A 27121-nucleotide genomic window follows, 5' to 3' on the forward strand; every position below is an offset into this window, starting at 1 on the left:
GTTCTTATTCCCATGTAATGTATTTATCATGTATGATATTTTAATGAATATGTCCAAGAATATTCTCACAATCCAATTTATAGTTTAGCTACACACAACTCTAGAGATCACCTTTCAATCAAGAATAACTAATGTCCATCGCATTCAAGATAGAGAGTATTGTACGAAATAGCAATAGAATAGATCTAGGAAACTTGAAAATAAGTCTCATCCACTATGTCTATATGGAGTTTCTTTTGCTTTTTTTTTTTTTTTTTCCTTTTTGCCTTTATCACTTTTTTATTGGATTGAGAAGTAAGACGAATAAGTTATGTAATGACTAAATAAAGTTGCTCCTTGAGCTAGATTATATTACCCAATAACTTGATAAAGTATATAATCTTTTGCTTTGCACTAAGAAGCAAGAGTTTTCAAACAAAAATTTGGCCTTTAATTTATGACTACAATTTTAAAAAATTAAGCTTAATTCTCTACCACCATTTCCGTACAAAGCAAGTGGCTTTACCTTTAGAAAGGTCTCATATGGATGCATTATCAAAGACAAAGTTCATTAATATTGAAATTTGGGGATAGTTGATCATCTCCTTACCTCTATCACAGTTCTAATGCTAATGGAATATCCTCAAAGGGCAAAGGATCAACCCCTTTTTAATGCTAAGAAAATTTATTTAGTGGTTATTTAAAATGAGATATGTAACCAATACAAATTACCAATGGATCATATGTACGGTAGACCGTGAAAAATATTAAATTATGGGAGAAATTAACCAATGATAAAAAAGAACCAAAAAAAAAAGGACTCAATAGATTATGTAATAATAATAATAATAATAATAATAATGGACTCAAACTCTCTCAATATATGGTATATATTGTTTAACCTAAACAATAAAAAGTCCAGTGGCTTAGGACGTTGATGCAAACAAGCTTGTCTTAGCCGAGGGGTCTGAGGGTTCCTCCATGTGTTTAAGATCAACTGCATTTAGGCCAGAACATCGAATCACTGGAACAATCTACTCTATTTGACTGGGCCAAGCCCAATGGAAGGTCCATAGGCGGAGCTTGGATCATGTGCTACTCAGGCTGGGTTGGGCTTGATACGGAGTTTGATACCAACTTTCTATTAGTATACGGGACATAATTTGATCATGGCAGCCCAATAAGATATTTATTTTCCTTGTTTTGTGCTTTTATAATTTTTTTTTATGTTTATAGTAATTAATTATACTATAATCATATCAATCATTACAACTATTTTTGTAATTAAATTTTTTGTCCCACTATTTCAGTATTTCTAATTTTATTTGATAAATTAATTCTTCTTTATCATCTATAAAATATTTACTTAAACTTATTTTATTATAAGTTTATTTATCTATTTTTCTTCCTATTTATTCTTAAAACTTTGGAGTCCTTATTTATATTTTTCATAAATATAATTGTAATTTAAACAAAAAAAAAAATTACTTAGAGATATACCAAACAAAACATACACTTCTTCAATGAAAAAGTGACACAAAATTAAAATATAAATTCTAAAGAATTAGACTAAATTAAAATAAATTTAGAAAAAATTAATTGATACCAATGACTAATAGTTAAACCACTTAGATAATTTTTTGATAAATTTTATTTTTATTATATAAAAATTATTTATATAATAATGAAAAAAACTTTGGGACGTTTTCTTAGTTCTTTTAGAAAAATTTATATTGAAAATTATTAAGGTAATAATGAAAACTATAAATTATCATTCTTTCTTCTTCTTCTTTACCCTGCTGCAAGTTGCTATCGCCATATCCAGTTAGTCAATTCTTTTGAAGGTTTTTCCTTGCATTTGACAGACTTTAAATTCTTTTGCAACGAGCAATGTGGAATGGGATAGATGTAGGAAGAGGTCATAACCTTCTCAACTAAGCTTATCTTTATGGAAGAGTAGGTAATGTATTTCTAGAAAGGGAGAAGGAAATTTTTTTGGTTTTGTCTTTCTTGACGGACCATAAGGCCACCAAATTGAAAAATGAAGCACTATCTTTGATGATGGGTCATATTGAGGCCTTTTTAAAATGTAAAGCTTTGTAGGAAAAGGATAGTGGGGAATTAAGTTAAATTTATCAAAAATTATATTCAAAGCTTAATGAAGAAAATCAAATATAATTAAAATTAATTTAAAATTTATTATGTAATTTTAAGTTATTTAATTATACATAGAAAAGGAAGAATGTGTAAAATTAATTTGAAGTGACACATAAATAAAATTCATTAATTTTAAATCTATTTTTTTCTTACTTTTTATTTTTCTTCTTCAATTTCTTTTCATCGTATTCTCTCAATTTTCTAAGAACTAAATATAGCTTTAGTTTTCAGAGTTTCTAACTCCATTTTTTATCCAAAAATCTCTAAAGAAATTAATTTCCCCATCATTTATTTTCTAAAACAAATCAGCGAAAAAGGTTTTCATTTTCATCAATGAAAAACTCCTAACCATTTCCATACACTCTCCACCCCCTCCTACCCTTTTCGTATCTCTCCATGAGGTACGATATACACGAGCAGGAAATATAGCTCAATATTTAGACGTTTTCCCTTAAAAAAATGCACTAAACCATAGTGTGGAGGTTGAGACACTCTTGCCAGTATTGAAAAATGGTTAATATTTCTATATTGGAACCTTTGTGGGCCTCATGTCTCTATAGTTACGCCAGAAAAAAGTAGAATAATATATTCACACCAATTTATTAACGAAACTTTCAAATAAAATATTTTATATAAAAAATTATTTAAAATCTTGAATGACTTAATTTTTTATTTATCAAAATGCAATAAAAATACTTTAATAAAATTAATAATTTTATGGTGTATTTTTAAATTTTTTTAATAAATGAATATAAATATATTAAAGGAATCTATGATAATTTTAAATCATTTGAATTTGATAAAAAAAAAACCTTATATTTTCCGATAATTTGATCACATAAGGTTTTACTATTTCATGCTTTTTATATAAGGGGATCCTTTAAGTTGTCTTATTTCCATGAAAAGACTATCAATTAAGCTAACTCATCTAAGACTACCTACAAGTGCTATCGGCTTGAGAATTTTCAACACAAATTCAATTTAATTAAACCTAAGCTCTGTACTTATTAATTGAACCTGCTTGTGAAATACCTTAAACTCACTCCCCATTTGCTTGCCAAATTATAGAATTGAGGGCTTAATAATGGTTGTCTCAAGTCAAAATAGTTTTAATTAAAAATGAAAAAGTCCAACTTACAAAATGATTAATGAGGGGATCATTTTTAGGGTAAAGAAGAGGTCCAAAGGGCCCCCATTTCCTTAGCCTAATCCACTACTCAAAAGGCATAAAGATAGAATCACAATTAAGAGTATAAGAAAATGAGTATCAAAACCTAAGATTCCAATTCAATATCGCTTACACCAAAGCTTATAAACAAGTATGTTCAAACACAATCTAAGAAAAGGAGTTTAGGACATTAAAAAACAATTACAAAGTCCCAAAAAAGTAGGCAAATGAGTGTGGCAACCCAAGCTCCAGCTGCAACAAGGTTTTCTTCCCTAAAACTCTCCCAAAGAAGGAGCAACCCATGAACAATTGCAAAATAGCTTTTTATAGTTTCTCCAATGATGACCTAGGTAGTGTACCACACGGAGACATAAAAACAAAACGAGAGATCCAATGGAGGGGCTTGGGAAAAATATTACATGTTAGTGCCTCAAGACAATATTACATTATATATTGGACCTTGCAAGAGGAGTTACAGCCCATGCGTACATCTATGCCAAATTACAAACATATGATATCATAGGAGAGAATGCAAGTAGGTAAAATGCTACTTATCCATGGAATTGTGCCAGGAAATTGATGCTCCTATTGGATTGTTGATATGATCCTCAATTGACATTTCTTCATAGTATAGAGTAGACTTAGGAGACATTTCTAACAATTCAACCTTTCCTTCCAACATCTCCAAGGCTTTGCTCATTAAAGGGCGGTCTATCGGCTTCATCTGTATACACCATAGTGCAACTATAACCATTTTCTTTACAAACTTCTTTTCATCTTCAATGGCATCTTCCAAGTCTATATTCTCTCCTTGATCATATCTGAGGTAAATCTATGATGGGAAATATATTTGACTCGAGTGCTTTGCATTTGCATTCACATTCTTTCTTCTCCCTACCATTTCCAACAATAACATTCCAAAACTATAAACATCAGCTTTGTATGAGACACCTCCAATGTTTTTATAGAACAATTCTAGAGCAATATATACCAATGTTCCTTGTGCAACAGTGAGGGATACTATACTTTCATTTGTCGAATACAATTTGGCAATGCCAAAATCTGAAAATTTTGGTGTAAAGTCTTCATCAAGAAGAATATTGTGTGGCTTGATATCAAAATGTAGAATTTGCATGTCACAATCTTGATGTAAGTATTTAATCCCACACCCCACTCCAATTGCAATCTTATACAACCTTTCCTAGCTCAAAAGAGTGTTGTTTTCTTCTTTAAGAAAAATAAACTTATCAAGAGAGCCATTAGGCATGTAATCATAAATAAGTGCCCATTTTGATCCTTGTACACAAAATCCAACAAGTCTCACCACATTAACATGATGAATCCTTCCTATTGTAGCAACTTCATTGATGAAATCTTGTCTATTAGCTTTTGACATGATTAACACTTTTACAAATACAATGCGACCACTTCGAAGTTTTCCTTTATATACAGAGCCAAAGCCTCCTTGACCTAATTTATTCGCAAAGTTATGAGTCATCTTCTTTGTATTTGAATATGAGTACTTGATAGGTTGGAGATTTTTGTGACTCCGTAGGAATTCTTCAATGCTATCATCTAATGATATATGTCTCCTATGGAATTTGTAAACCAAATAGGCAAAATAGGCACAATATCCCGAGTAGAGTTCTTCCTATGACTAAACACAAATCAATTGTCAAAGCAATGAATATTTTCAAAAAAAAAACAAGATATCACAAATAAAGTTAAATCCATCTGATACAAATGGTAGGAAAAACCATTCTACCTTCGTACCAAGTAAAACATGTGGTAGTGTTGTTAGAGAGCCAAGTGAAGTAGCTACTTTAACAATCACTTAATTCACCTAAAATGAATTTTTTCACTAAGCTTTTACAGCGTATTGTTGCTTGGGGAGCAATTTGATGGAATTACTAATGGGTTGAATAGCAGAAAAAAAAAATGTTGTTGGATGCATAGGACTGGGGCCTTGGATAAGAAGACCCCAATTTCAATTCAATTATTTTGACTTCTTTAGATGTTGGTGGAGTTGAATTACACTTAAATTAAGTTCACCCTAGTCAATATATAAAAACAATTTGGAAGTAGAATTTGAATTTACAAATTTAAAAATTGAATTCACATTCAATTTAATTTGTACTGTTAAACAAAGCAAATTCAATTTAGAGATCACTGAACATCCTTTGAATGTAAGAATTCCAAAAATTTTCATATCAACTCTTTATAATATTACTTCACAAAAAATTAGTAGTGGAATTTGGTAGCCTTACCAATAATATGTAGTAACCAACCTCCTAGCAAGGAAGAAATGCACAGTATGATGAAAATTTAAACAACATAGGATCACATGTAGACATTAAAGCATGCATTAAACAAGAATAAACGAAACGCTCACCTTGATTAATGTCGTGGAAAGCCATTTTTGTGCTCCACTGCCTCCAAGACGAAGCTTAGTCTGTGATGGTATGTGAATCCGGGTTCAATGAGCTCTTCCATTTTCTACACCCAAGATTCAGTCCAAATGTGATGTGCGTGCCCTCTCCAGCCCAAAGAAGAAGAAGCTGAGAAATGGAGCAAAAGAGCTTTCTCTTTTCACTTATATATATATGCACATACACACACACATTATTTGGACCACTTGACTTAATGGGTTAGTCAAATGAATTAGGGTGAGCCCATAAAAAAAAAAAAAAAAAAAAAAAACAAGCAACAATATGTGTCCAGCCCCATTATGGACCACAATGCAAAAATAAAATAACATTGATTTATGGCATTATCACATTGATTATGTAAGTCCACGCATAAAAATTCCAACAATTCTCCCACTTGGACTACATAATCAAACATCACCACATATACATAATCATAAATCAATGTCCCATAGAATCTCATCAAAACAAATAATCAAAAGCAATCATACATGCTTCATTGCTTGATTCACAGGAAAATATACAATAATAGCAATCCTTCCAACAATAGCATAATATTACAATACCAAAAATGGCTTCCACTAACTTAATGCAACTTAGGCTCCCAACAACCCCATTTGAGATACATGTTCATGAAACACAACTATGGGTAAGCCTTTTGTTAGTGGATATGCCAACATACCTTTTGTGGACATGTGTTCAATATCAATAAGAGACTCTGCCATTTTCTCCTTAACAAAATAAAACTTTACATCAATATGCTTGGAGCAAGAAATACTCCTAGTGTTCTTAGAGAAAGCAACAGCTGCGGAATTATCACAAAATAATTTCAATGGTCTAGAAATAGAGTCAACTACTCCCAAACCTAAAATAAAATTCTGCATCCATATAGCATGACAACAAGCCTTATAACATGCCACATACTCTGCCTCCATAGTTGAGGATGTTGTAAGTGTCTGCTTGACACTTTTCCAAGGTACAACCCCTCCTGGCATCATAAAAATATAGTCTGTAGTGGATTTCTTATCATCTATGCAACCAGCAAAATCAGCATCACAAAACCCAACTACATCAAGTATGTTGGTGCGCTAATATGTCAACATTAAGTCCTTAGTTCCTTGAAAATACCTAAGGACCTTCTTAGCAACTTTCCAATGTTGACTTCCAGGATTGCTCAAGTACCTTCCCAACATGCCCACAACAAAAGTAATATCAGGGTGTGTACATACTTGAGCATACATAAGGCTGCCAACTAAAGATGAATAAGGAATGGTTCTCATTTCCTCTCTCTCATGATAATTTTGAGGACACTGAGCCTTTGAAAACTTATCACCCTTCACAATTGGTGCTCTAGTAGAACTACAGTTATGCATATTGAACCTCTTCAATATCTTCTCAATATAGGTTCTTTGAGACAATTTAAGCACCTCATTAGCCCTATCACAAAGAATCTTTATGCCCAAAACATAAAAAGTCTCACCAAGATCCTTCATGTCAAAATAGGTTGACAACATGTGCTTTGTCTCAATCAACAAGTCAGAATCATTTGATGCGAGTAGTATATCATCAACATATATAACAAGAAATATGCAACTGCTCCTACTAACCCTTAAATATATGCATTTGTCAATTGTATTCTCTTTAAAACCATTTTGGGTGATAATTCTATCAAACTTTAGATACCACTGCCTCGAAGCTTGTTTAAGACCATAAATTGATTTATTGAGCTTGCAAACTAAATCTTCCTTTCCAACTTCTGCAAAACCAATAGGCTACTCTATATACACGTTCTCATCCAGATCACCATTCAAGAAAGTTGTCTTGACATCCATCTGATGTAGCTCCAAATCAAAATAAGCTACTATGGTCATAATCACTCTAAAAGAGTTCTTGGTCGATACAGGTGAGAATGTTTCTTTAAAATCAATTCATTCTCTTTGACTATAACCTTTAACCACAAGTCTAGCTTTATATCTCTCTATTTGCCCGCTAGAATCATGTTTGGTCTTAAAGACCCACTTGCATCCAACTGGTTTACAACCATGTGGCAATTCAACCAAATCCCAAACACCATTCATATACATAGTTCATTTCATCATCCATGGATTTTTTCCAAGAAGTGAATTGAGGACAATGAATTGCTTCTTGATAAGTGACTGGATCAGAAGCATCATAACCATCATACTCATGCTCCTGCAAATAAATCATATAATCATCTGAAATAGCCGGCCTACGAACCCTTTGTGATATTCTTAAAAGAATCCCATCAACAACAGTACCATCAACAGGAATATCAAGTTCCACTTGATCACAATACTTTCCTTGATTAGTGGTCGGTTGTTGGACAATAGGAACATCCACATCTGGAACATGAGATGTAGGAAAAGGAATTATAACATGCTCTTCTCCAAAAGGTATCTCATGAGGCACAAAATTAGGATCAACATTAACTTCATCTTCAAACTATACAACTCTGTCTGACTCAATGATCTTAGTGGTATGAAATGGACAATAAAATCTGGAACCCCTTGATCCAATGCAATAACCAACGAAGAAACCACTAATGGTTTTAGGATCAAGTTTCTTTGATTGTGGGTTATATGGTATAACCTCAGCCTTACATCCCCAAACATGAAAATGGTGAAAGCTCGGTTTCTTCCCTGACCATAGCTCATTAGGTGTCTTAGGCACAGACTTAGTGGGCACTTGATTCAAAATATATGTCGCAATCCTTAAGGCTTCACCCCACAGAAATTCTGGTAAGGAGGAATTAGACAACTTGCAGCTCACCATATCCAATAATGTGTGATTCCTCATTTCTACAACCCCATTATGTTAAGGAGTGTCTGGCATTGTATATATAGCATCAATGCCGCATTCCAACAAAAACTTAGCGAATGGTCCGAGATTTCATCCAATCTCATCATATCTCCCATAATACTGACCACCTCTATCAGACTTTACAACTTTAATGGGCTTTCTCAACTACAACTCCACCAAGGCCTTAAACACATTTAGGGAGTCAGATTTCTCATGGATTAGTTCAATATAACCATATCTAGAGAAATCATCAATAAAAGTGATGAAATATTTATAACCTCCTAAAGCAGTTGGTGTCATGGGACCACATATATCTATGTGGATCAAGTCTAAAGTACTTTCACACCAATCAATCTTTTCCTTTCTGGTCTTAGCTGTCATCTTCTCCTTTAAACAAACAACACAAGTCTCGAAGTTTGAAAAATCAAGATTAGAAAGCACACCATCTCTAACCAATCTCTCTACTCTTTGCCTAGAAATATGACCTAGGCGTTTGTGTCACAACATGGAAGAACTTATATTCATTCTAGCACGCTTGCAACCAATAACAAAATTAACAGAAGATGAATCACATAAAGGACCATGATGTAAATTGAGACTATAAAGATTGCCAAACAAAACAACATTGCCAATTAGAACTGAGTTGCTAAATATATCCACTTTTCCTCATCCAAAGTGGAAAATGTAACCTTGTCTATCCAAAATAGATACAGAAATCAGATTCCTCCTAAGTGAGGGTATGTAGGCAACATTGTGTAACAACAAAAAAACTTTATGTGATCAACCTTAGCTTTATCATGCCAAAAAATTCTACTTTCACTTTGCTTCCATCACCCATATACACACATTCTTCATGCTTTGACGACCTCTTTTTGTTTGTCATCTCTTGCAAAGAATTAGTGACATGAATAGTGGCACCTGTATCTAACCACCAAGAATTGGCATGAACATCAACAATATTAGTCTCAATCATGTTTGCATTCAAATTAACCACAACCAAAATTTCACCTTTCTTTTTTTTTTTCTAGCCAATTTTTAAACTTGAAGTAATCAGCCTGCTTGTGGCCAATCTTGTGGCAAAAGTTGCACTTCCCTTTGAATCTCTCACTCTTTGTAGCATTAGAAGAAGCAGATGCATTGGAGGTTCCTTGACTCGAATTCCATTTCCTCTTGAATTGCTTAAAGCCTCCAAAATTCTTGTGTGAAGGTTTTTTCTTCATATTACTCACTTAGTCAGTAACAAGAGCAAGGGAGTGAGTCTCATTTTCTTCATTGAGACTTCATGTTGCACCACAATGGACATCAACTCCTCTAGAGTCCATTCTTCCTTCAAGGCATTAAAAGTCAACTTCACCACATCAAAGGAAGTAGGAAGTGACTCAAGTATCAACCATTTCAAGAATTTCTCACTCAACTCCACTTTCATCTCATTTGCCTTGTTGAAGTGGTGCTTTAGCTTGATGATGTGATCTCTAACCCCACCTACTCTATCATACATAGTGGTTGTGAGAAGCTTCAAATAAGTTGTCATTTCTGCCTTATCAATCTTGGTATAATTGGCTTTCACATATTCCAAAAAGTTTTTGGTCATTTCCGTTTTTGGGACACATTCTTTAATAGATTTATCCATAGTATACTTCATCACCATCAAAAACCTCCTATTGGAGTGCTCCTATTGGAGTGCTCCCATCTCTTATAAAAGGATCTTTCATCAGCAGAGCTCACATCAGTGGGTTTACTTGGCACATCAACTCTCAAAGCCAAGTCCAAATTGTGTAAAATTATATGCACATTGAAAGACTCATACCATTCCTCAATTATTTCCAGTAAGGGACTTGATGGCAGATAATTGCAGAGTAATTCCAGGATTGCTAGTAATTGGAAAATAGAAAAATTAAACAATATGCATGTTACTACAATATCATGCTCTTTGTTAGTTTCCATAATTTTTCAATTTAGCAATAGCTTGGAATTTTGAAATTCCACAGCGGTAAGGACAACTAATTAAATATCACAACTAAGATGCACTAATTTTATTACCGAAAGGGCAAAAGAAAATTAGTATGGTTCATAATATATAATTAATTTCCTTCACCAATCTAAACATCCTACCAAGTATTATAATCATCGATAGGACAATTACAATACCCGTATGGACCTTAATAATCACAATAATAAAGCAACCAAAAGTGGGAGATAAAATATCTCAACAAAGACAATTTGACACATATTGGATCACGATAAGTAACCACATATATGTTCACTATTGTTATGATAAACTCAAATATTTAATTTGCACAACTTGACACACTTGGAATTGCGATAGGCAATCACACAAGTGTTCTTCATTGCCATAATAAATTTAAATATTTAACAAAAATGGCCTAGGACAACATTATTGGTATAAGATAAAAAATTATACCATAAAGAATAATAATAATAATAATAATTGTCCCAATAAAACCAAATTTAACAAATGCATAATCATTCCAAGAATACCAAGACAACCAAAACCAAAAAAAAAAAAAGTTTTTTCAATGATGTCATGATGACGTCATCTCATCTTCTCCACCAGAACAGGACTTGGTTTTGGTTCTTCTGTAAAAAAAAAAAAAAAAAAAAAAAATTCAGCCAAAATTTTGTGCATTTTCCAATGAAAACACTTAGGTTTCCACCCTCAAACATCAATCCTTCAATCTAAACCCAAAAATTGCACAAAAAAACGCATAAAAGGAAGAACCAAAATAAGCCTTAATTTCCGAAATTCCATCAAATGAGCTCCAAAAACCATTAAAAAAGAAAAAAAGATGGGTTTTAATTTGCTTTAAACAATATTCTTTACAAGTCTCCAACATCAATCGGGCTTGAAAACCGAGAAACAACACCAAACGGAAAAAAAAAAAAAAAAAAAAAAAAAAAAAAAAAAAAAAAAAGCTCCAAAAAAAATGGCTTCCAAAACCAAACAAGGGGAAACCTAAAATAACCCAAATATGCAGCTCAAATGTCATCCATATTGGCTCTGATACCAATTGATGAAAATTTAAACAACATAGGACCACATGTAGACATTAAAGCATGCATTAAATGAGAATAAACAAAACGCTCACCTTGATTAATGTCGTAGAAAGCCATTTTCATGCTCCATAGCCTCCAAGATGAAGCTCAGTCCGTGATGGTATGTGAATCCGGGTTCAATGAACTCTTCCCTTTCTTACACCCAAGATTCAGTCCAAATGTGTTGTGCGTGCCCTCTCCAACCCAAAGAAGAAAGAAGCAGAGAGATGGAGCAAGAGAGGGAGCAAGAGAGCTTTCTCTTTTCACTTATATATATAATTATCATGCATTAAACACATTATTTGGAGTCAAGTGAATTAGGGTGAGCTCATTAAAAAAAAACAAGCAACAATATGTGTCCAACCCCATTATGGACCACAATGTAAAAATAAAATAACATTGATTTATGACATTATCACATTGATTATGTAAGTTCACACAAAAAAATTCTAACACAGTAAAGTAGGAGACACTTGAGTGAAGAAAGCCTTACCAATCACCAAGCATTTGCAGCAATAGTAGCATTCCGGACAATTATAATATTCTTTTTGAAGTCCTATATGAAACCATCCAAGCCATGTTAGTCACAAGGAATAATGCCCTTGACAGCCCAAATAATATTTTTATGAGAAGCAAGAATGGGAGGGATTAATTAAGATGAAAGAACTCTAAATAAATCATTTATCTTGTTCTTTTGAGAAATTGATGATTGCAAGTAGCAACCTTACCTCGGAATGTTAAGGTGTAGGGAGAAAGTAACCCCTCTGTTAACAATGGAAGTCCAATTTGTAAAAATTAGGAATGAATAAAATAAAATTTTAATTTTAAAGAAAATTGGAGTTGAAGCCTTACTCATAAAGGGTAGCAATAGATTAATTGTTATGAACTTCCAAAGCGCTGCAAGATTAAACCAAACCAGTGAAATTAGGGATAGAAATATTGAAGACTCGTTCAAGGAAGATAAAAGCAGGTCATCATGTATCCTACTCACATTTTTTGTACAAGTTGCTTGAGTTGTAGCATTGAAAGGTATTCTCATCCATAGCTGTACAGTTGCAAATTTGCCCTTTCATTTTGCGTTGGCTGCTGCAGAAGAGAGGCAAAAATGAAAGCTGAAGCCCCAGAAGCAGGTAATCTTGCAAATCTGACATGGAAAGATTGCTGGACTCTGGAAGTGCCTTCAACGGTTGAATAACCATGTATGTGCTGATGGTGCAGGAATACGGCATATCTACCACGGACACGTATTCTCCGACTATTGCATAAGAGTATGTTGGTGATGAGGAAGAGGAATAGCCTGTCGTGTTGCATGGAATAATAGGAATGTAGTTGTGGTCGCTGATTGACTGCTCACAGTTCATCGAAAGTATTGTATAGAATATCGGTCCAGACCCCGAACCATGATAAAAAGTTTTCCATGCAGAAGGCAAATAAGATCGAAATCCATTCATATGCACCAATGGAATGAAGAGGACTGGAGATCAAACAGTTGCCCTTCTTTAGCCCAGGATCCACCACCCGAATGCTATAATTCTGGTAGTTGATATCCGCAACATAGTATTTCCCACCGTACAGGTTTATCATAGTACGATTGTTTTCGCAAATAAATTCATACTCAGGTTAACCGCAAATGGGGGGATCGCCTTGTAATCCAAAAGGGTAGTAAATATCTCCGCAGGAAGAGGGGCTGCATATCTGGTACTTGTGATCCTTAGCAACACAAACTGAAAGGAAGCAGGCATGGAGAACTACAGTAATGAGGCCTACTCCCACAAGTTTTGCGTCCTTCAACATCATCAACTTAGAGAGAGAGAGAGAGAGAGAGAGAGAGGGAGAGCGAGAGAGAGAGAGATGCTCTGTTCTTGGGTTAGTTCAGATCAAATTAGTCACTCACATGGCTTGGTAGGATATCGATCATAATTCTACCAATTTAAATAATATATATAAGTAATTTTTTCTAAAAAAATTCAAGTAAATTTTCATTTATAATTTTTTTAATTTAAAATTTTTTTATTTTGAAATTCCCAAGAAGCGCACCTACTTCATAACTTCCTTGTTTTCACTATTTTGTTCAAATCTAATTATAAATATAAAGTAGGTGAGAAACCGTGCAAATTAAAAAATTAAAATAATAATAATAATAATAATGCTTTAATTATTAGAATTTAGTTCCTAATAAATCAACACATTTTAAAGTATTCCACCGGTGAAGAGCAAACCATCCTTTTCCTAAAAGCGACATTTTCAAGAAGCGGGAGATAATCCACGTGTCAGTATAAGTCTATCCTGAAATTAAATATTTTTGGCTTAATTCTTTCTTAAACAGCAAGCAAAGGCAAATAGGTTCCCCCTTTCGTGAAAGGAGTCCATTTGCTTATTGGGCCTAGAATCATAGCCAATTGGGCCAAGGAAGCAATTCTAGCCATCAACACAAACCTATCTGGCCTTGCTCTCAAGTAATATTAAATGGCTATATTCTAGCAAGTTATCGGGACCCAATCAATGGGAGAGCCCAAATGGGTCTTTATTTGGACCGGCAGTGAATATCAGTCAGTGGCTACATTCTAGCAAATGCCTCTCACCTTAATATAGATTCAGTGTACATGGTACCATAATTCCTGAGTACTCTATTGCATGTCGTACTTACTCTTGAGAAGTTGCTTAAGAACCACCATCAGATCTTCAGACATCATTTTTCCAGGTTGTTTGATGGCTTGATAAGGAGTGACATGCTATTTTATTTTCTAAACCATTTTTTATTCTTTAATTTACCTTTAGAATGACTCCATAATATTGATGAAAGCATGTTCAACTTTGTAGAACTCCTGAATGCATGTTAGACCGAACGATTAACCGCCCTATAATGCTTGATCTGTGTAAGCCAACAACTTTCTATTAGTTAAGCTTATCTTTAATTACCACTAACAATTACTAATTCAATAAGTCGATGTGCCTTCATCTAACTTGTTCAAATTAGCGCCTCTTATTCCATTGAAAAAGAAAAAACTTTAGAGAGAGAAATAATCTTAAATTTAATTAATTAATGGGTTATTCAACTCTACATGATAGATTTCATATCTTTATCACTAAGAACGTGTTTCACACATTTTCTCCTTTTTCAAAAATATTATGGATCGATGAGCTTTATTAAAAACTAAGCATTATAAATAGTATTTTAATAAAGTTACCAAAATTTTTGGTCAACAAAGAATAATACTAGCTTATTGGTCAATATAAGAAATATAAGAAGGTAATAAGTTTAAATATAAAAGTTGTTTTTCTTAAACAATAACTTTAAAATTCAATTAAAATTATCTTTTCAAAAGACAATTTTCAATTGATTTCTTAAAAAGTGCAATAGATTTGGAAATAGTTTTAAAAATGACATATTTTAATAATTATTTTTTAAAATTGTTATATTTTTTTCAAAAACCATTTATATGTTTTATTTCTTTTGTCATTTTGAGCAGGCATTCTGGTATTGGGACTCTTCTTCATTGGTAAGACATTGAATTTCCTCATTGCAGTGGTGATGAAGAAAAGGAAACAACTTAAGGTGGAAAATGTAAAAGACAAGCCTTTCAAGATCATCTGGTCGGTTAATAAATAAAAAGGAAAACAAAAAACAAGAGAAAACTGTAAAACTCAGCAAAATGGTACCACAGATGGAGCAATTGAAGTTCTCCTGCTGATTTTTCTATAATTGTCCTTTACAGTGGCTATTGTTGCAGCAGTGAAGACTTTGTTCGGGATTCCATGTGTTGAATGGAGAAGAGGAACTTATCCATGTACCATGGGATTGAGGAGTTCATTCAAGCTCAAAATAATCCAACACCGATAAGTAACACTCACTCAAAACAACAACAAAATTGTTCCATTGCTTCTAGCTTTCTTACTTTTAGGTTCCCCTTTCCTGAATTATGCCATGAGGAATTATGCCATAGATTCGGTGTGCAGTGTACCATAATAAAGCTAACTAATTCCTGAGTACTCTACTGCATGTCCTACTTCGTCTGGAGAAGTTTCTTAGGAACCACCATCAGATCTTCAGACATCATTTTTTCCAGGTTCGGACTCATTCGTACGGAAATTATTGATGAAGTTACGGTGGGAATTGTTCGAACTCAGTTAAGCTAAATGTTGTATTAGCTATGTTCTGTTGAGAACAGTTTGGGGCCTCATTAAGGGAAGTTGATATTCAAAACTCCAATCTACTTTCTTTTCCTCCCTGATTTGTCCTTCATGACATCTCCCATGTCCATGTTTTCTCCTCTATCATATCTGTAATAAATCCACAATTAATGAAAAGTATATTTGAGTTGAGGATGGTACAAATGCAATCACATTCTTCTTTCACTCTAATATTTCCATCAACAACATTCCAAAAACCATAAACATTAAACTTATAAAAGATGCGGCCAATGTTTTTGTAAGATACTAAAGGATTGATATATACCAGTGTTCCTCGTGATATAGTGGGAAATAATAATTTTATCTATCAAACATAATTTCGTTTGGTGAAAATTTAAAACTTTTAGTGTAAAATGTTCATGAAGAAGAATATTATAGGCCTTGATATTAAACCATAGAATTTGCATGTCATATCCATGATGCAAATATTTGATTCCTCTAGCCACTCCTAATGCAATCTTATACAACATTTGCAAGCCCAAAGAAATAGAATTTTCTCTTCCAAGAAAAATGTACTTATTAAGGGATCCAATAGGCACCAAATCATATGTGAGAGGGCATTTTGATCCCTTCATGCAAATCCAATTAGGCGAACCACAATAAGATGAAACCATCTAATAGTAGTGTGATTTCATATTGATGAAATCTTGCTCATTAACTGTAGAAGTGACTAACACTTTTATAGCTCACAATGCTACTACCTCGAAATTTCCTTTGTTTGTCGTGCCAAAACCTTCTAGTTATAATTTGTTCTTCAAATTGTTAGCCATCTTCTTTATATCCTAATCATAAAGGTTTAATTTCACTCATATTTCTAGAAGTTTGAGTTAAATACGCTTAGTTATCATTAGTTTGAAATTTCACAAATATGATAAATGTCTCCTGTGGAACTTGTAAACCAAATAGGCAAATAGGCACAATATCCTGAGTAGAGTTCTTCCTATGACTAAACACAAATCAATTGTCAAAGCAATGAATATTTTAAAAAAATAAACAAGATATCACAAATAAAGTTAAATCCATCCATATACAAGTGGTAGGAAAAATACATTCTGCCTTCGTACCAAGTGAAGCAACTACTTTAACAATCACTTAATTCACCTAAAATGGATTTTTCACCAAGCTTTTACAGTGTATTGTTGCTTGGGGAGCAATTTGATGGAATTACTAATGGGTTGAGTGGCAGAAAAAATAATATGTTGTTGGATGCATAGGACTGGGGCCTTGGATAAGAAGACCCCGGTTTCAATTCAATTGTTTTGACTTCTTTAGATGTTAGTGGAGTTGAATTACACTTCAATTAAGTTCACCCTAGTCAATATATAAAAACAATTTGGAAGCAGAATTTGAATTTACAACTTTAAAAATTGAATTCACATCCAATTTAATTTGTATGGTCAAACAAAGCAAATTCAATTTAGAGATCACTGAACATCCTTTGAATGCAAGAATTCCAAATAATTTCATATCAACTCTTCATAATATTACTTCACAGAAAATTAGTAGTGGAATTTGGTAGCCTTACCAATAATACGCAGTAACCAGCCTCCTAGCAAGGAAGACAAATAACAGTAAAGTAGGAGACACTCGAGTGAAGAAAGCCTTACCAATCACCAAGCATTTGCAGCAATAGTAGGGACAATTATAAATTTTCATTTATAGTTTTTTTTTAATTTTAAATTTTTTTATTTTAAAATTCCCTAAAAGCCCAAATGGGAGAGCCCAAATGGGTCTTTATTTGGACCGGCAGTGAATATCAGTCATTTGCTACATTCTAGCAAATCATGGGCAATAACATTTAAAGAGAGGCAAAAATGCCTCTCACCTGAGTACTCTATTGCATGTCGTACTTACTCTTGAGAAGTTGCTTAAGAACCACCATCAGATCTCCAGACATCATTTTTCCATGTTCGCACAGATTTGTGCATAAATTTTAAAAACACTATAAAGAATATTATAGTGATCACTTTTATATTAATATTTCGATTTTATTTAAGTTTGAAGTCCACCAGGTCATTTGCACAAGAAAGATTATTACAAGTAGTGTACTTGGGACTGATATTATAATTAAATATGGATATAATTTTATTTTCCAACATGCTTCTTTCTCATGAATTTATTTATTTATTTTTTTACTTTGATACCATAGGACTGACATTATAATTAAATATAAGAAATATGTCTAACATGAATATAGTGATTATTTTCTATAATCAACAACCTTGAATATTGTAAATGTTTTGTTTTTCTACATCGATACCTAAATATTAGTCTAACAAAATAAATAATTTATTTTTTATTCTAAAAAATTGACAAATAAATAAACATGTCACATGGTGTTGTCATTGTTTTCTCTTGGGGTACGTAGCTAACATGATATTTTGTTAATTGTGACTTGCGACTAGCAGAGTAGGTAACATAATATTTTATCTCCTCAAGTATCAATACAATTTTGTAAGATGGCATATTTTTCTATGCAATTATTTTCTTGCTAGAAACAAACTACTTTTCATAGTTTTCTCTTTGGAATTCACTTCAGAAAATAAAAAAATAAAAAATAAGAATTTACTTCACAAATCAGAAGATGTATGATGCCTCATTAGCATTAAGAAAACTCCTCCCTGCCTCTTGTTTTCTTACTTTTAGGTTCTCCTTTCCGACTCCATTTTCCCTACTCCTTCCTGTTTTCAATACCCAATTTTCAGTTTCTTATGATGATGTCTCTAGAATTGGAATGCAGTATTATGTCGACCCATAGGCTAGCTTGGATTTAGCCTAGCCCAGCACGTTTGAGACCCAGCATCAGAGCCCAATCGGGTTGAGGAAGTAATTCTAGGCCCAATGCAAAGCTATTTGGGTTGTAGCTTTTTGTGTATATGAATTGCTATTATTACTATGTCTAATTGTGTAATTAGAGATCTTGTGCGTGAGATTGATGAAGACTTGATCGTTGTTGATATTGGAATATTAATTGAATTTATAGATAAAATAGAAATTTAATGTTGGGAATAATTACTTAGAGCACCTGTTCATTCTTCTTTAGGTAGTTCCATATATTGAGTAATAATTAAAATATCTGAAATTAGATAAATATTGGTTGTTGAAATCTATGCACAAAAATAAAAAGTATTTTTAGTAATTTTGTTTAATTTTAGATAAATTTTGATAATTAATGTTTTTATATTGACAAATGATATTTATATTAACTCAAGAAAAAAGAACAAAATACAATACCAATGGCTATGAATGTTAATTTCTTATTTTAAACTTGGAAGCAATGATTTCTCGTGTCCCTTCTCTTTTGTGTTTTTTTGTCTTCCGTGCAAAAGATGAAGTTGAAAATTTTAGTGATATGAAATTCGATGCAGTCTGCTATTATCATAGTGCCTTGTTTACACCTAATGAAATCAAAGGCTATGGAAGCTTTGGATGGAGCAAAGCTCTTCATTTTGCACCCTAATTAGGATGCTACACCTTGACTCATCTTAATCTTGTTTCCATTTTTTTTTCATTTTATTTATCCATTTATTTATTTTTTATTTTGAATCCATCAAAGTAATAACCCCCGTAGACTACTTCTTTTTCTTCATGTAAACACTAAGAAGTATTTTGTCAAAAATTTGAAAATTCAGATGTTGAAAATCTGTCATTTCACTATATTTATCTCATTCAGGAGAAACATTTGATAGGTTTTGGGGTTTATGCAATTTTGAAGGAGGGAAAAGGCTTCCTAATTTACCTCCCTCAATTTTCATTTCTTAGGATTCAAGTGGTAATCTTAGATGGACTTCAACATCTGTTTTTCACCAACCATTCTTTTACTTCTATACAAATCTTGTTATCTCATGTATGGGGCAAATGCAATTTTGTGATTTTCTAACTTCTTAAAAATCAGGAATTGACTTTTTAGGCTCATTTTTACATTTTAAATTCAGTTGATTGACATAAGCTTGATATTTGTTCTTTGAGTGGAAATTCTGATGCTTATAGGAGAGACACTTTACTAATTTTATCTACTAGGTTGAAGGCATTTGCTTTTTCTTCCTGCCAATTTACTAATTATCAAATTCCTTTTCTTTCTAGTTCATTTTTCCCTTTCCCTTCTGTTTTCATTTGAGGCCACCATATCTCAGGCAATTCACATCCGGAGAGAGTTAGCTCCAACCAAATTGGCAAGAGAGTTAGCTACAGATCAAGATATAATAGCCAAGATTGGCTTATAAATATCTGAGAATGAAAATCTTACCATTCTTTCATTCTCTTTTATTGAGCACCTCTTTTCCTTAATGTAGAATATTTGAAACTCAATGGTACAAAGAGATATAAAATTCAGAAGCAGTTTTATATTTCACATATGTCATAGAGGTATAATTGAAAGACCAATTGAAAGAATCAAACTTGGGATCTTAGGTGTTAAGTTATATGTTATAACATGTCTAACAGGTCTAATCTGCCTAATTTGGCAAATCAGATGTCAGCAAGATGAGGGTTAGCTTAGGAGGTCCCACAACACAAGGTAAGCCACTTGTGAGATTAAGCAGTCTGATTAGGAATACAATGTTTGGCTTCACAAGTCAATACAAGGCAAAATTAAAACAGTAATAATTTGATTTTAACCAAAATTGATGTCTTAACCACCATGTTTCCTTTCTAAATGAATTAAGATGGTTCAATTTGAATGGAACCTAATTAATTGGGAGATTCAAATAAGGTCACTTGCTGTTAGAAATCGTTGCGAAGAGGAACTAACAAAAACTTTTGATCAAACTTTGCCCTGCATCATGTTTGCCCCTCGAAGCCATATTTCACCAAATTGATTTAGTGGAAGAGGCTTCAATGTATCCATAGTAACTATTTGGGATTCATCATTTCTCTTTTGGTTGATCATTCTCTTTTTTGCTTTCTTTTTTCTTTGTTCATTTTTGGTTTTCAAGTTCCAGATCATTTAATAAAAGAAACGGTATTAATTTTTTTTTTTTTTTTACTTTTACTTTAATGTACCTTCATTTTTGGGTACTAGGAGTCTTGTCTAGTGTGTTTTTTGTTTTTTGTTTTTCATTTTTTTTACTCTACATAATGTGGTGTAAATCCTAGTTTCCTTTTACTCAGAAAGCTCAAAGCAAGGAGGAATAAAGCGATGGTAAGACATAAGAAATGGGCACTCACCATGAATTTGTTTGTGTAGAAGAGTTTCAATGAAGAGAAGTGATGCAGGTACCCCATTCATATTAAAAGAATACAAGAAGCTAATAAGTTTATTATGTTTTACGAGTGCTCCAATAAATCAGATGGTGCTTATAGGTGATATCCTATTCACCTATATTCATCTTCTTTTCAACTATGAGGGTGACATCATGATGATTCTTAGTTAATTTTCTTCTTCTTTTTCATCTGCTTATGCAGAAGTAACCCTTTGCACATAATTTTGTACAAAAACTATATCATATTTCATTAATATTTTATTCTACTTTATACCATCCATTAAATATGACATTAATTTACATAATTTCATTACTTGCATGTGTTTAACATTCATGATACATAATATTTGGCTGTTTCTCGAGATGATAGTACAAATTAAGAATCTTAAAGATTGAATTTTCTTGGCTACTTGAAGAAGCTGCCAAGGCACCTTCACAAACAAGATCAAATAATATCTTATTTGGTCAAAAAAGTTATTTATTGTCTTCTTGAAATATATAACACACTTTTTCAGAGAAATCTATAATTGAAAAGTTCATAACTTCTTCACTTCATCACATTTCTTAGTAAGGAGTCAAAGTCTTCCAAGGCAAGGACAAATATTCATTTATTGCTAAGAAAATTCACATGGTAGGGCATCGTTTGAAATGTTGGACACATGTACCTAGAAGAAAAGTGAGATATCGTGACATAGTTTTAATTGGGCCAACAAAATCCACAACCAAAACATATATATAGTATCATACTTGTATAAGTCGCAACAGATTAGAAATTTCCGCATCATTATGGCTGAGGGAGGAATAGATCGCTACTATAAAAGCTCATATAGCTGGGGAACGAATGGGTTGCTGCTATAAAAGCTCTTATAGCAATATATGGCCCAATAGGCACAACCACATGGGCTGGGTTGCTGCTATAAAAGCTCTTCTAGCAATATATGGCCCAATAGGCACAATCACATGGGCTTGTTCATGACCATAGAGCCACTATATAAGCACTATCTCTTCTGCTCGGTTTAGACTGCTGGACCCACTGAGAGCCATGTCTTTTATCGTTCACTCTTCTTAGCCACCATTAGAGACCATTGAACTCTTCTCCCAAAGCCATAATACCCATCCTCATCACTGTATATTTCTCCGACTAGATTCTTGTCGTCACTGACATCCTCATCACTGAGGGGGCTTAGATCAATGACCAACTCGCTCAACGACCAATTTCTTTAGCCACTTCATCGCCCACATCTTCTAGGTATTCTTTCGATTCCTTCTACGGCTTCACACTCTATTATTCCTTTCTTTCTTTCTTTGATTTCAAATTGGGTTTCTTTTCATCACTTCTATTTCCTCCCATCTCTCTTTTTCTGGTTAGGGTTTGTGTTTGGATTCCCTGGTATATATTTACTAATTATTATGAGCATCAATCCCTCACCATACTTTCACATACCCCATCTCTGCACTCTTATTCTTCTTTCCATTTTCATGTGCATCTAAACTTAGCTTGGAAGCAATGATTGCTCCTGTCCCTTCTCTTTTGTGTTTTTTTGTCTTCCGTGCATAAGATGAAGTTGAAAATTTTAGTGATATGAAATTCAATGCAGTCTGCTATTATTATAGTGCCTTGTCTGCACCTCATGAAATCAAAGGCTATGAGTTTCGAATAGAGCAAAGCTCTTCCTAATTAGGATGCTACACTTTGACTCATCTTAATCTTGTTTCTTTTTTTTTTTCATTTTATTTATCTATTTATTTATTTTTTATTTTGAATCCATCAAAGTAGTAACCCCCTTGGACTAATTTTGTTCTTCATGTAAACACTAAGAAGAAAGGGAAAAATGAATATTAAGTTTATCAAAATTAATGGGTACGGACTAAAAGCATTTTGTCAAAAATCTAAAAATTCAGATGTTGAAAATCATGTCATTTGATTATATTTATCTCATGTACAATTGCTATTCAGGAGAAACATTGGATAGGTTTTGGGGTTTATGCAATTTTGGAGGGAAAAGGCTTCCTAATTTACCTTAATTTTAATTTCTTACTAATTTACCTTAATTTTAATTTCTTAAATGGACTTCAACATCTGTTTTTCACCAACCATTCTTTTACTTCTATACAAATCCTGTTATCTCATGTATGGGGCAAATGCAATTTTGTGATTTTCTAACTTCTTAAAAATCAGGAATTGACTTTTTAGGCTCATTTTTACATTTTTAATTCAGCTGATTGACATAAGCTTGATATTCGTTCTTTGAGTGGAAATTCTTATGCTTATAGGAGAGACACTTTACTAATTTTATCTACTAGGTTGAATGCATTTTCTTTTTCTTCCTGCCAATTTCCTAATTATCAAATTCCTTTTCTTTCTGGTTGGTTTTTCCCTTTCCTTTCTGTTTTCATTTGAGGCCATCATATCTCAGGCAATTCACATCCCGAGAGAGTTAGCTCCAACCAAATTGGCAAGAGAGTTAGCTATAGATCAAGATATAATAACCAAGATTGGCTTATAAATATTCAAGAATGAAAATCTTATCATTATTTCATTCTCTTTTATTGAGCACCCATTTTCCTTAATGTGGAATATTTGAAACTCAATGGTACAAAGAGATACAAAATTTAGAAGCAGTTTTATATTTCACATATGTCATAGAGTTCTAATTGAAAGACCAATTGAAATAATCAAACTTTGGATCTTAGGTATTCAGTAATATGTTATAACAGGTCTGACTGGTCTAATCTGCCTAATTTGGCAAATTAGATGTTAGCAAGATGAGGGTTAGCTTAGGAGTCCCACAGCACAAGGCAAGCCACTTGTGAGATTAAGCAGTTTGATTAGGAATACATTGTTTGGCTTCACAAGTCAATACAAGGCAAAATTAAAACATTAATAATTTGATTTTAACCAAAATTGATGTCTTAACCACCATGTTTCCTTTCTAAATGAATTAAGATGGTTCGATTTGAATGGAACCTAATTAATTGGGAGATTCAGATAAGGTCACCTGTTGTTAGAAATCGTTGCGAAGAGGAACTAACACAAACTTTTGATCAAACTTTGTCCTGCATCATGTTTGCCCTCGAACCCATATTTCACCTAATTGATTTGGTGGAAGAGGCTTCAATGTATCCACACTAACTATTTGGGATTTTTTTTTTCTTTTGGTTGATCATTCTCTTTTTTGTTTTTTTTCTTTGTTTCTTTTTGGTTTTCAAGTTACAGATCATTTAATCAAAGACACAATAACCAAAAAAATTTTACTTTTACTTTAATGTACCTTCATTTTTGGGTGCTAGGAGTTTTGTCGAGTGTTTTTTTTCTCCAGTTTTTCATGTTTTTTGGTTTTCTCAAAATATAATGTAACTTCAAAGTTCCATCAGAGAAAAAGAAAAAAAAATGCAATCCCCATCAAAGAAACAAAGATTCATTTAATGATTTCATCTTACTTGTCCCTCTAGCCATATATCTGAAAGGGGTTTACTATTAAGCTTCTTGTTTAGCTATTTGCTAACATTAGCCATCCTCTTCATCCATTGACTACCCTATGTATCAATAATTTAAAAAACTCTCTTTTCAATGCTTCACTATGTTTCGCTATCATAAAAACAAGTTTATAGCCTAACTCTCCACATGATACAATGAGCTATAATTCATTGAATTCCAGTCTGCAAACGTTTTACTATCTTTTATGTCATGTTCATTTGATTTTTCTTTTTCATTCTTTGACTGGGTGGGGACAATAGGCATCTCTCTCATTTGGCCCCTGCATTTTGAAGATAAGCCATTTCCTTTTTCTTTCTTTGTGTGGATGCACCTTCTATGGCTAGGTTTCTCTTAAGTTGGATAAAAATCTAGTCCCCAGTAGGGCCAATATCATCCCTCCAATGGCATGTTTGCTTATTAGCAGGGTGGACAAAGTGAGACTTTGGCAAGACAACAGTAAAGAGAAAGCATAGAAAAGTTGAAACTTTGGAGTAGCTCCATTGTTATCTTGAAAAAAAAAAGGAAACAACAAGATATTAATGATTTTTTTTTCTTCCTATTTTTCTTAGAAAATGTGATAGAAGTTTGATAAACTTAATAATTAATAGTTTCTTATTTTCTTTCTGTAGAAAAGGTAACAACATAAAACTATTTCATAAGTTTTACCATTAAGTCTAGATTTTATCATGCAGGGGATTAACCTTAAGCATGATAGATAACAAGTAAACCCTTGACCAAAACAATAGGATTGCAACTGGGGCTGCCATCTCTCTAACCTCATCATACAAAGTTGGACAATTTGATATCAGCTTATTGGTTTGGAAGAAACTTATTTATTTATTTATTTACTTTTTGTTCCTTTTTTTTTTCGTTTTTGATATTGAATATGCTAGAGCTAAATGTGATTGCTATGAAAGTGAATTACTTACAATAAGCATAAGAAAATTTAAAAAATGAATTTGTTTATTAACTTAATCTATTCTATAGAGCAATTTTATCATGCAATGATTTTTCCTTTCTTTCTTTCTTTCTTTCTTTTGATCATTGTATGAATTATTACAATACTAATAGTAATAAATAACAAGTAATAGTTTTTATAGTATAAAGTTTTATGTGAAAAGAAATGCTTAAGAAATTAAGTTTTTTTCTAAGAAACAAATGAAAAAAAGAGTGAAATAGAAATTTTTTTTTTCTTGTATTCACATAATTGAAGTATCCTAAAATGATAATTAAGCATATAGAGCATCTTCTTGAGTCAATTTTGGTCTTCAAATATTGAACTTGTGAATTTACTTGCGAGCTTTGTATTTGAACTGCCTTGAACTCAATGATTGGAATCTGAAATCTTGTGCAAATTTCCATGCAGGTATTAGTCTGATGCCTTTCTCTGAGGTTATGATCTTTACAAAATCCCCCATGGTTAGATCATAAGTAGAATGAAAATTTTAGAGTCCTAAGTATGGCCTTTCTAAGGTTCTCTTTTAAAACACAAGTTAATAGGTTCATTATGTTGCATCACTAGTTTGGTATCTCTTAAATTCTATTTATTATTATGTCTGCATTCCATATTTTGACAAATTGAAAAATACCAGTAGACGTTGCTTTATATTTTTATTATAAAGCAACCAAATATTTTATTATACTAAAAACAATCTTTATATTTTAGTTTTTTAAATTAGGTGTTTATTACATGTTCCAGGCCTAAACAGTTCAGCAATTTATTCTTTAAAGATGGTTTGTACTTATAAGTAGCCATCCAAGTCAAATAATCAGCAAATTAAGCTTAAGGTGAATATTTTCAAATTACGAAAATTTTACATTTATCAAAAGAAATGAAAAAAACCAAGTTCTTATGTGGAATGTTTATTTTTATTGATCTTAAAGGCTAAGTTCTTGGCGTGACTGCTAAAGAAGTTGTTAGACATGTCTAAGCAGGTGAAGTTTGAAACATTTAAAATAAATTAGAAGACTTGTAGAATGATAACTATTTGCTAGTGATAATAGTTGTAGCCTCAACCTTCTTTTGTTTATGATATTAAGACAATTAGTTTTTTTTTGGAAATGGAGTTTCCAAAAAATGGAGTTGGCGCTTCGCGGAAGAAAATGGGACTCTTTGGAAACAAGTGATAAGTAGGAAGTATGTGGTAGAAGAAAGGGGGTGGTGTGGGGGTTTTGGAAGGAAATTAGGAAGGAATGACCTTTAATGAGGGGCAATTTCGTTTTCTCCATTGGGGATGGAAGAAGAGTGAGATTTTGGGAAGATAGGTGGTGCAACGACGACACTTTAAGTCGTTCCTTCCCTTCGTTGTTTGAGCTGACCGCTTCTAAAGAGGAGTGGGTGGCTGAGGTGTGGGTTGTTTCAGAGGAGGAGGGGGTTGGAATCCTCGCTTTTCTAGGTCGTTTAATGATTGAGAGATGGAGACGGTGGAGAGATGAATTTCAAAAAATAAAAAATGTGGAAGACTCTTGTCCTCCAAAGATAGTAGGCTTTGATGTTAGGTAAGCAACTATAAGGGAGTTTATTAAATAACTAGCCTCGAACAAATAACCTTAGTCATTATGTCTTACTTTCTTGGAAGAAGCTTCACTACTATTAAGGTGGCTAGGAGGAGTTGAGAAAAAATGGAAAATTTTATGTGGACAAGTT

The 27121-nt window shown here is 32.8% G+C and overlaps 1 long non-coding RNA gene across 1 annotated transcript; it reads left to right on the forward strand.

The window, feature by feature from the left end:
- Positions 1-20770: 20770 nt before the first annotated feature.
- Positions 20771-26132, forward strand: LOC132252719 (uncharacterized). The gene is made up of 2 exons (XR_009464494.1): positions 20771-21009; positions 25841-26132. It is a non-coding gene; the product is annotated as an uncharacterized LOC132252719 (long non-coding RNA).
- Positions 26133-27121: the final 989 nt, after the last annotated feature.

The sequence above is a fragment of the Vitis vinifera genome, chromosome 16, assembly GCF_030704535.1.
Source record: "Vitis vinifera cultivar Pinot Noir 40024 chromosome 16, ASM3070453v1".
Taxonomy (NCBI): domain Eukaryota; kingdom Viridiplantae; phylum Streptophyta; class Magnoliopsida; order Vitales; family Vitaceae; genus Vitis; species Vitis vinifera.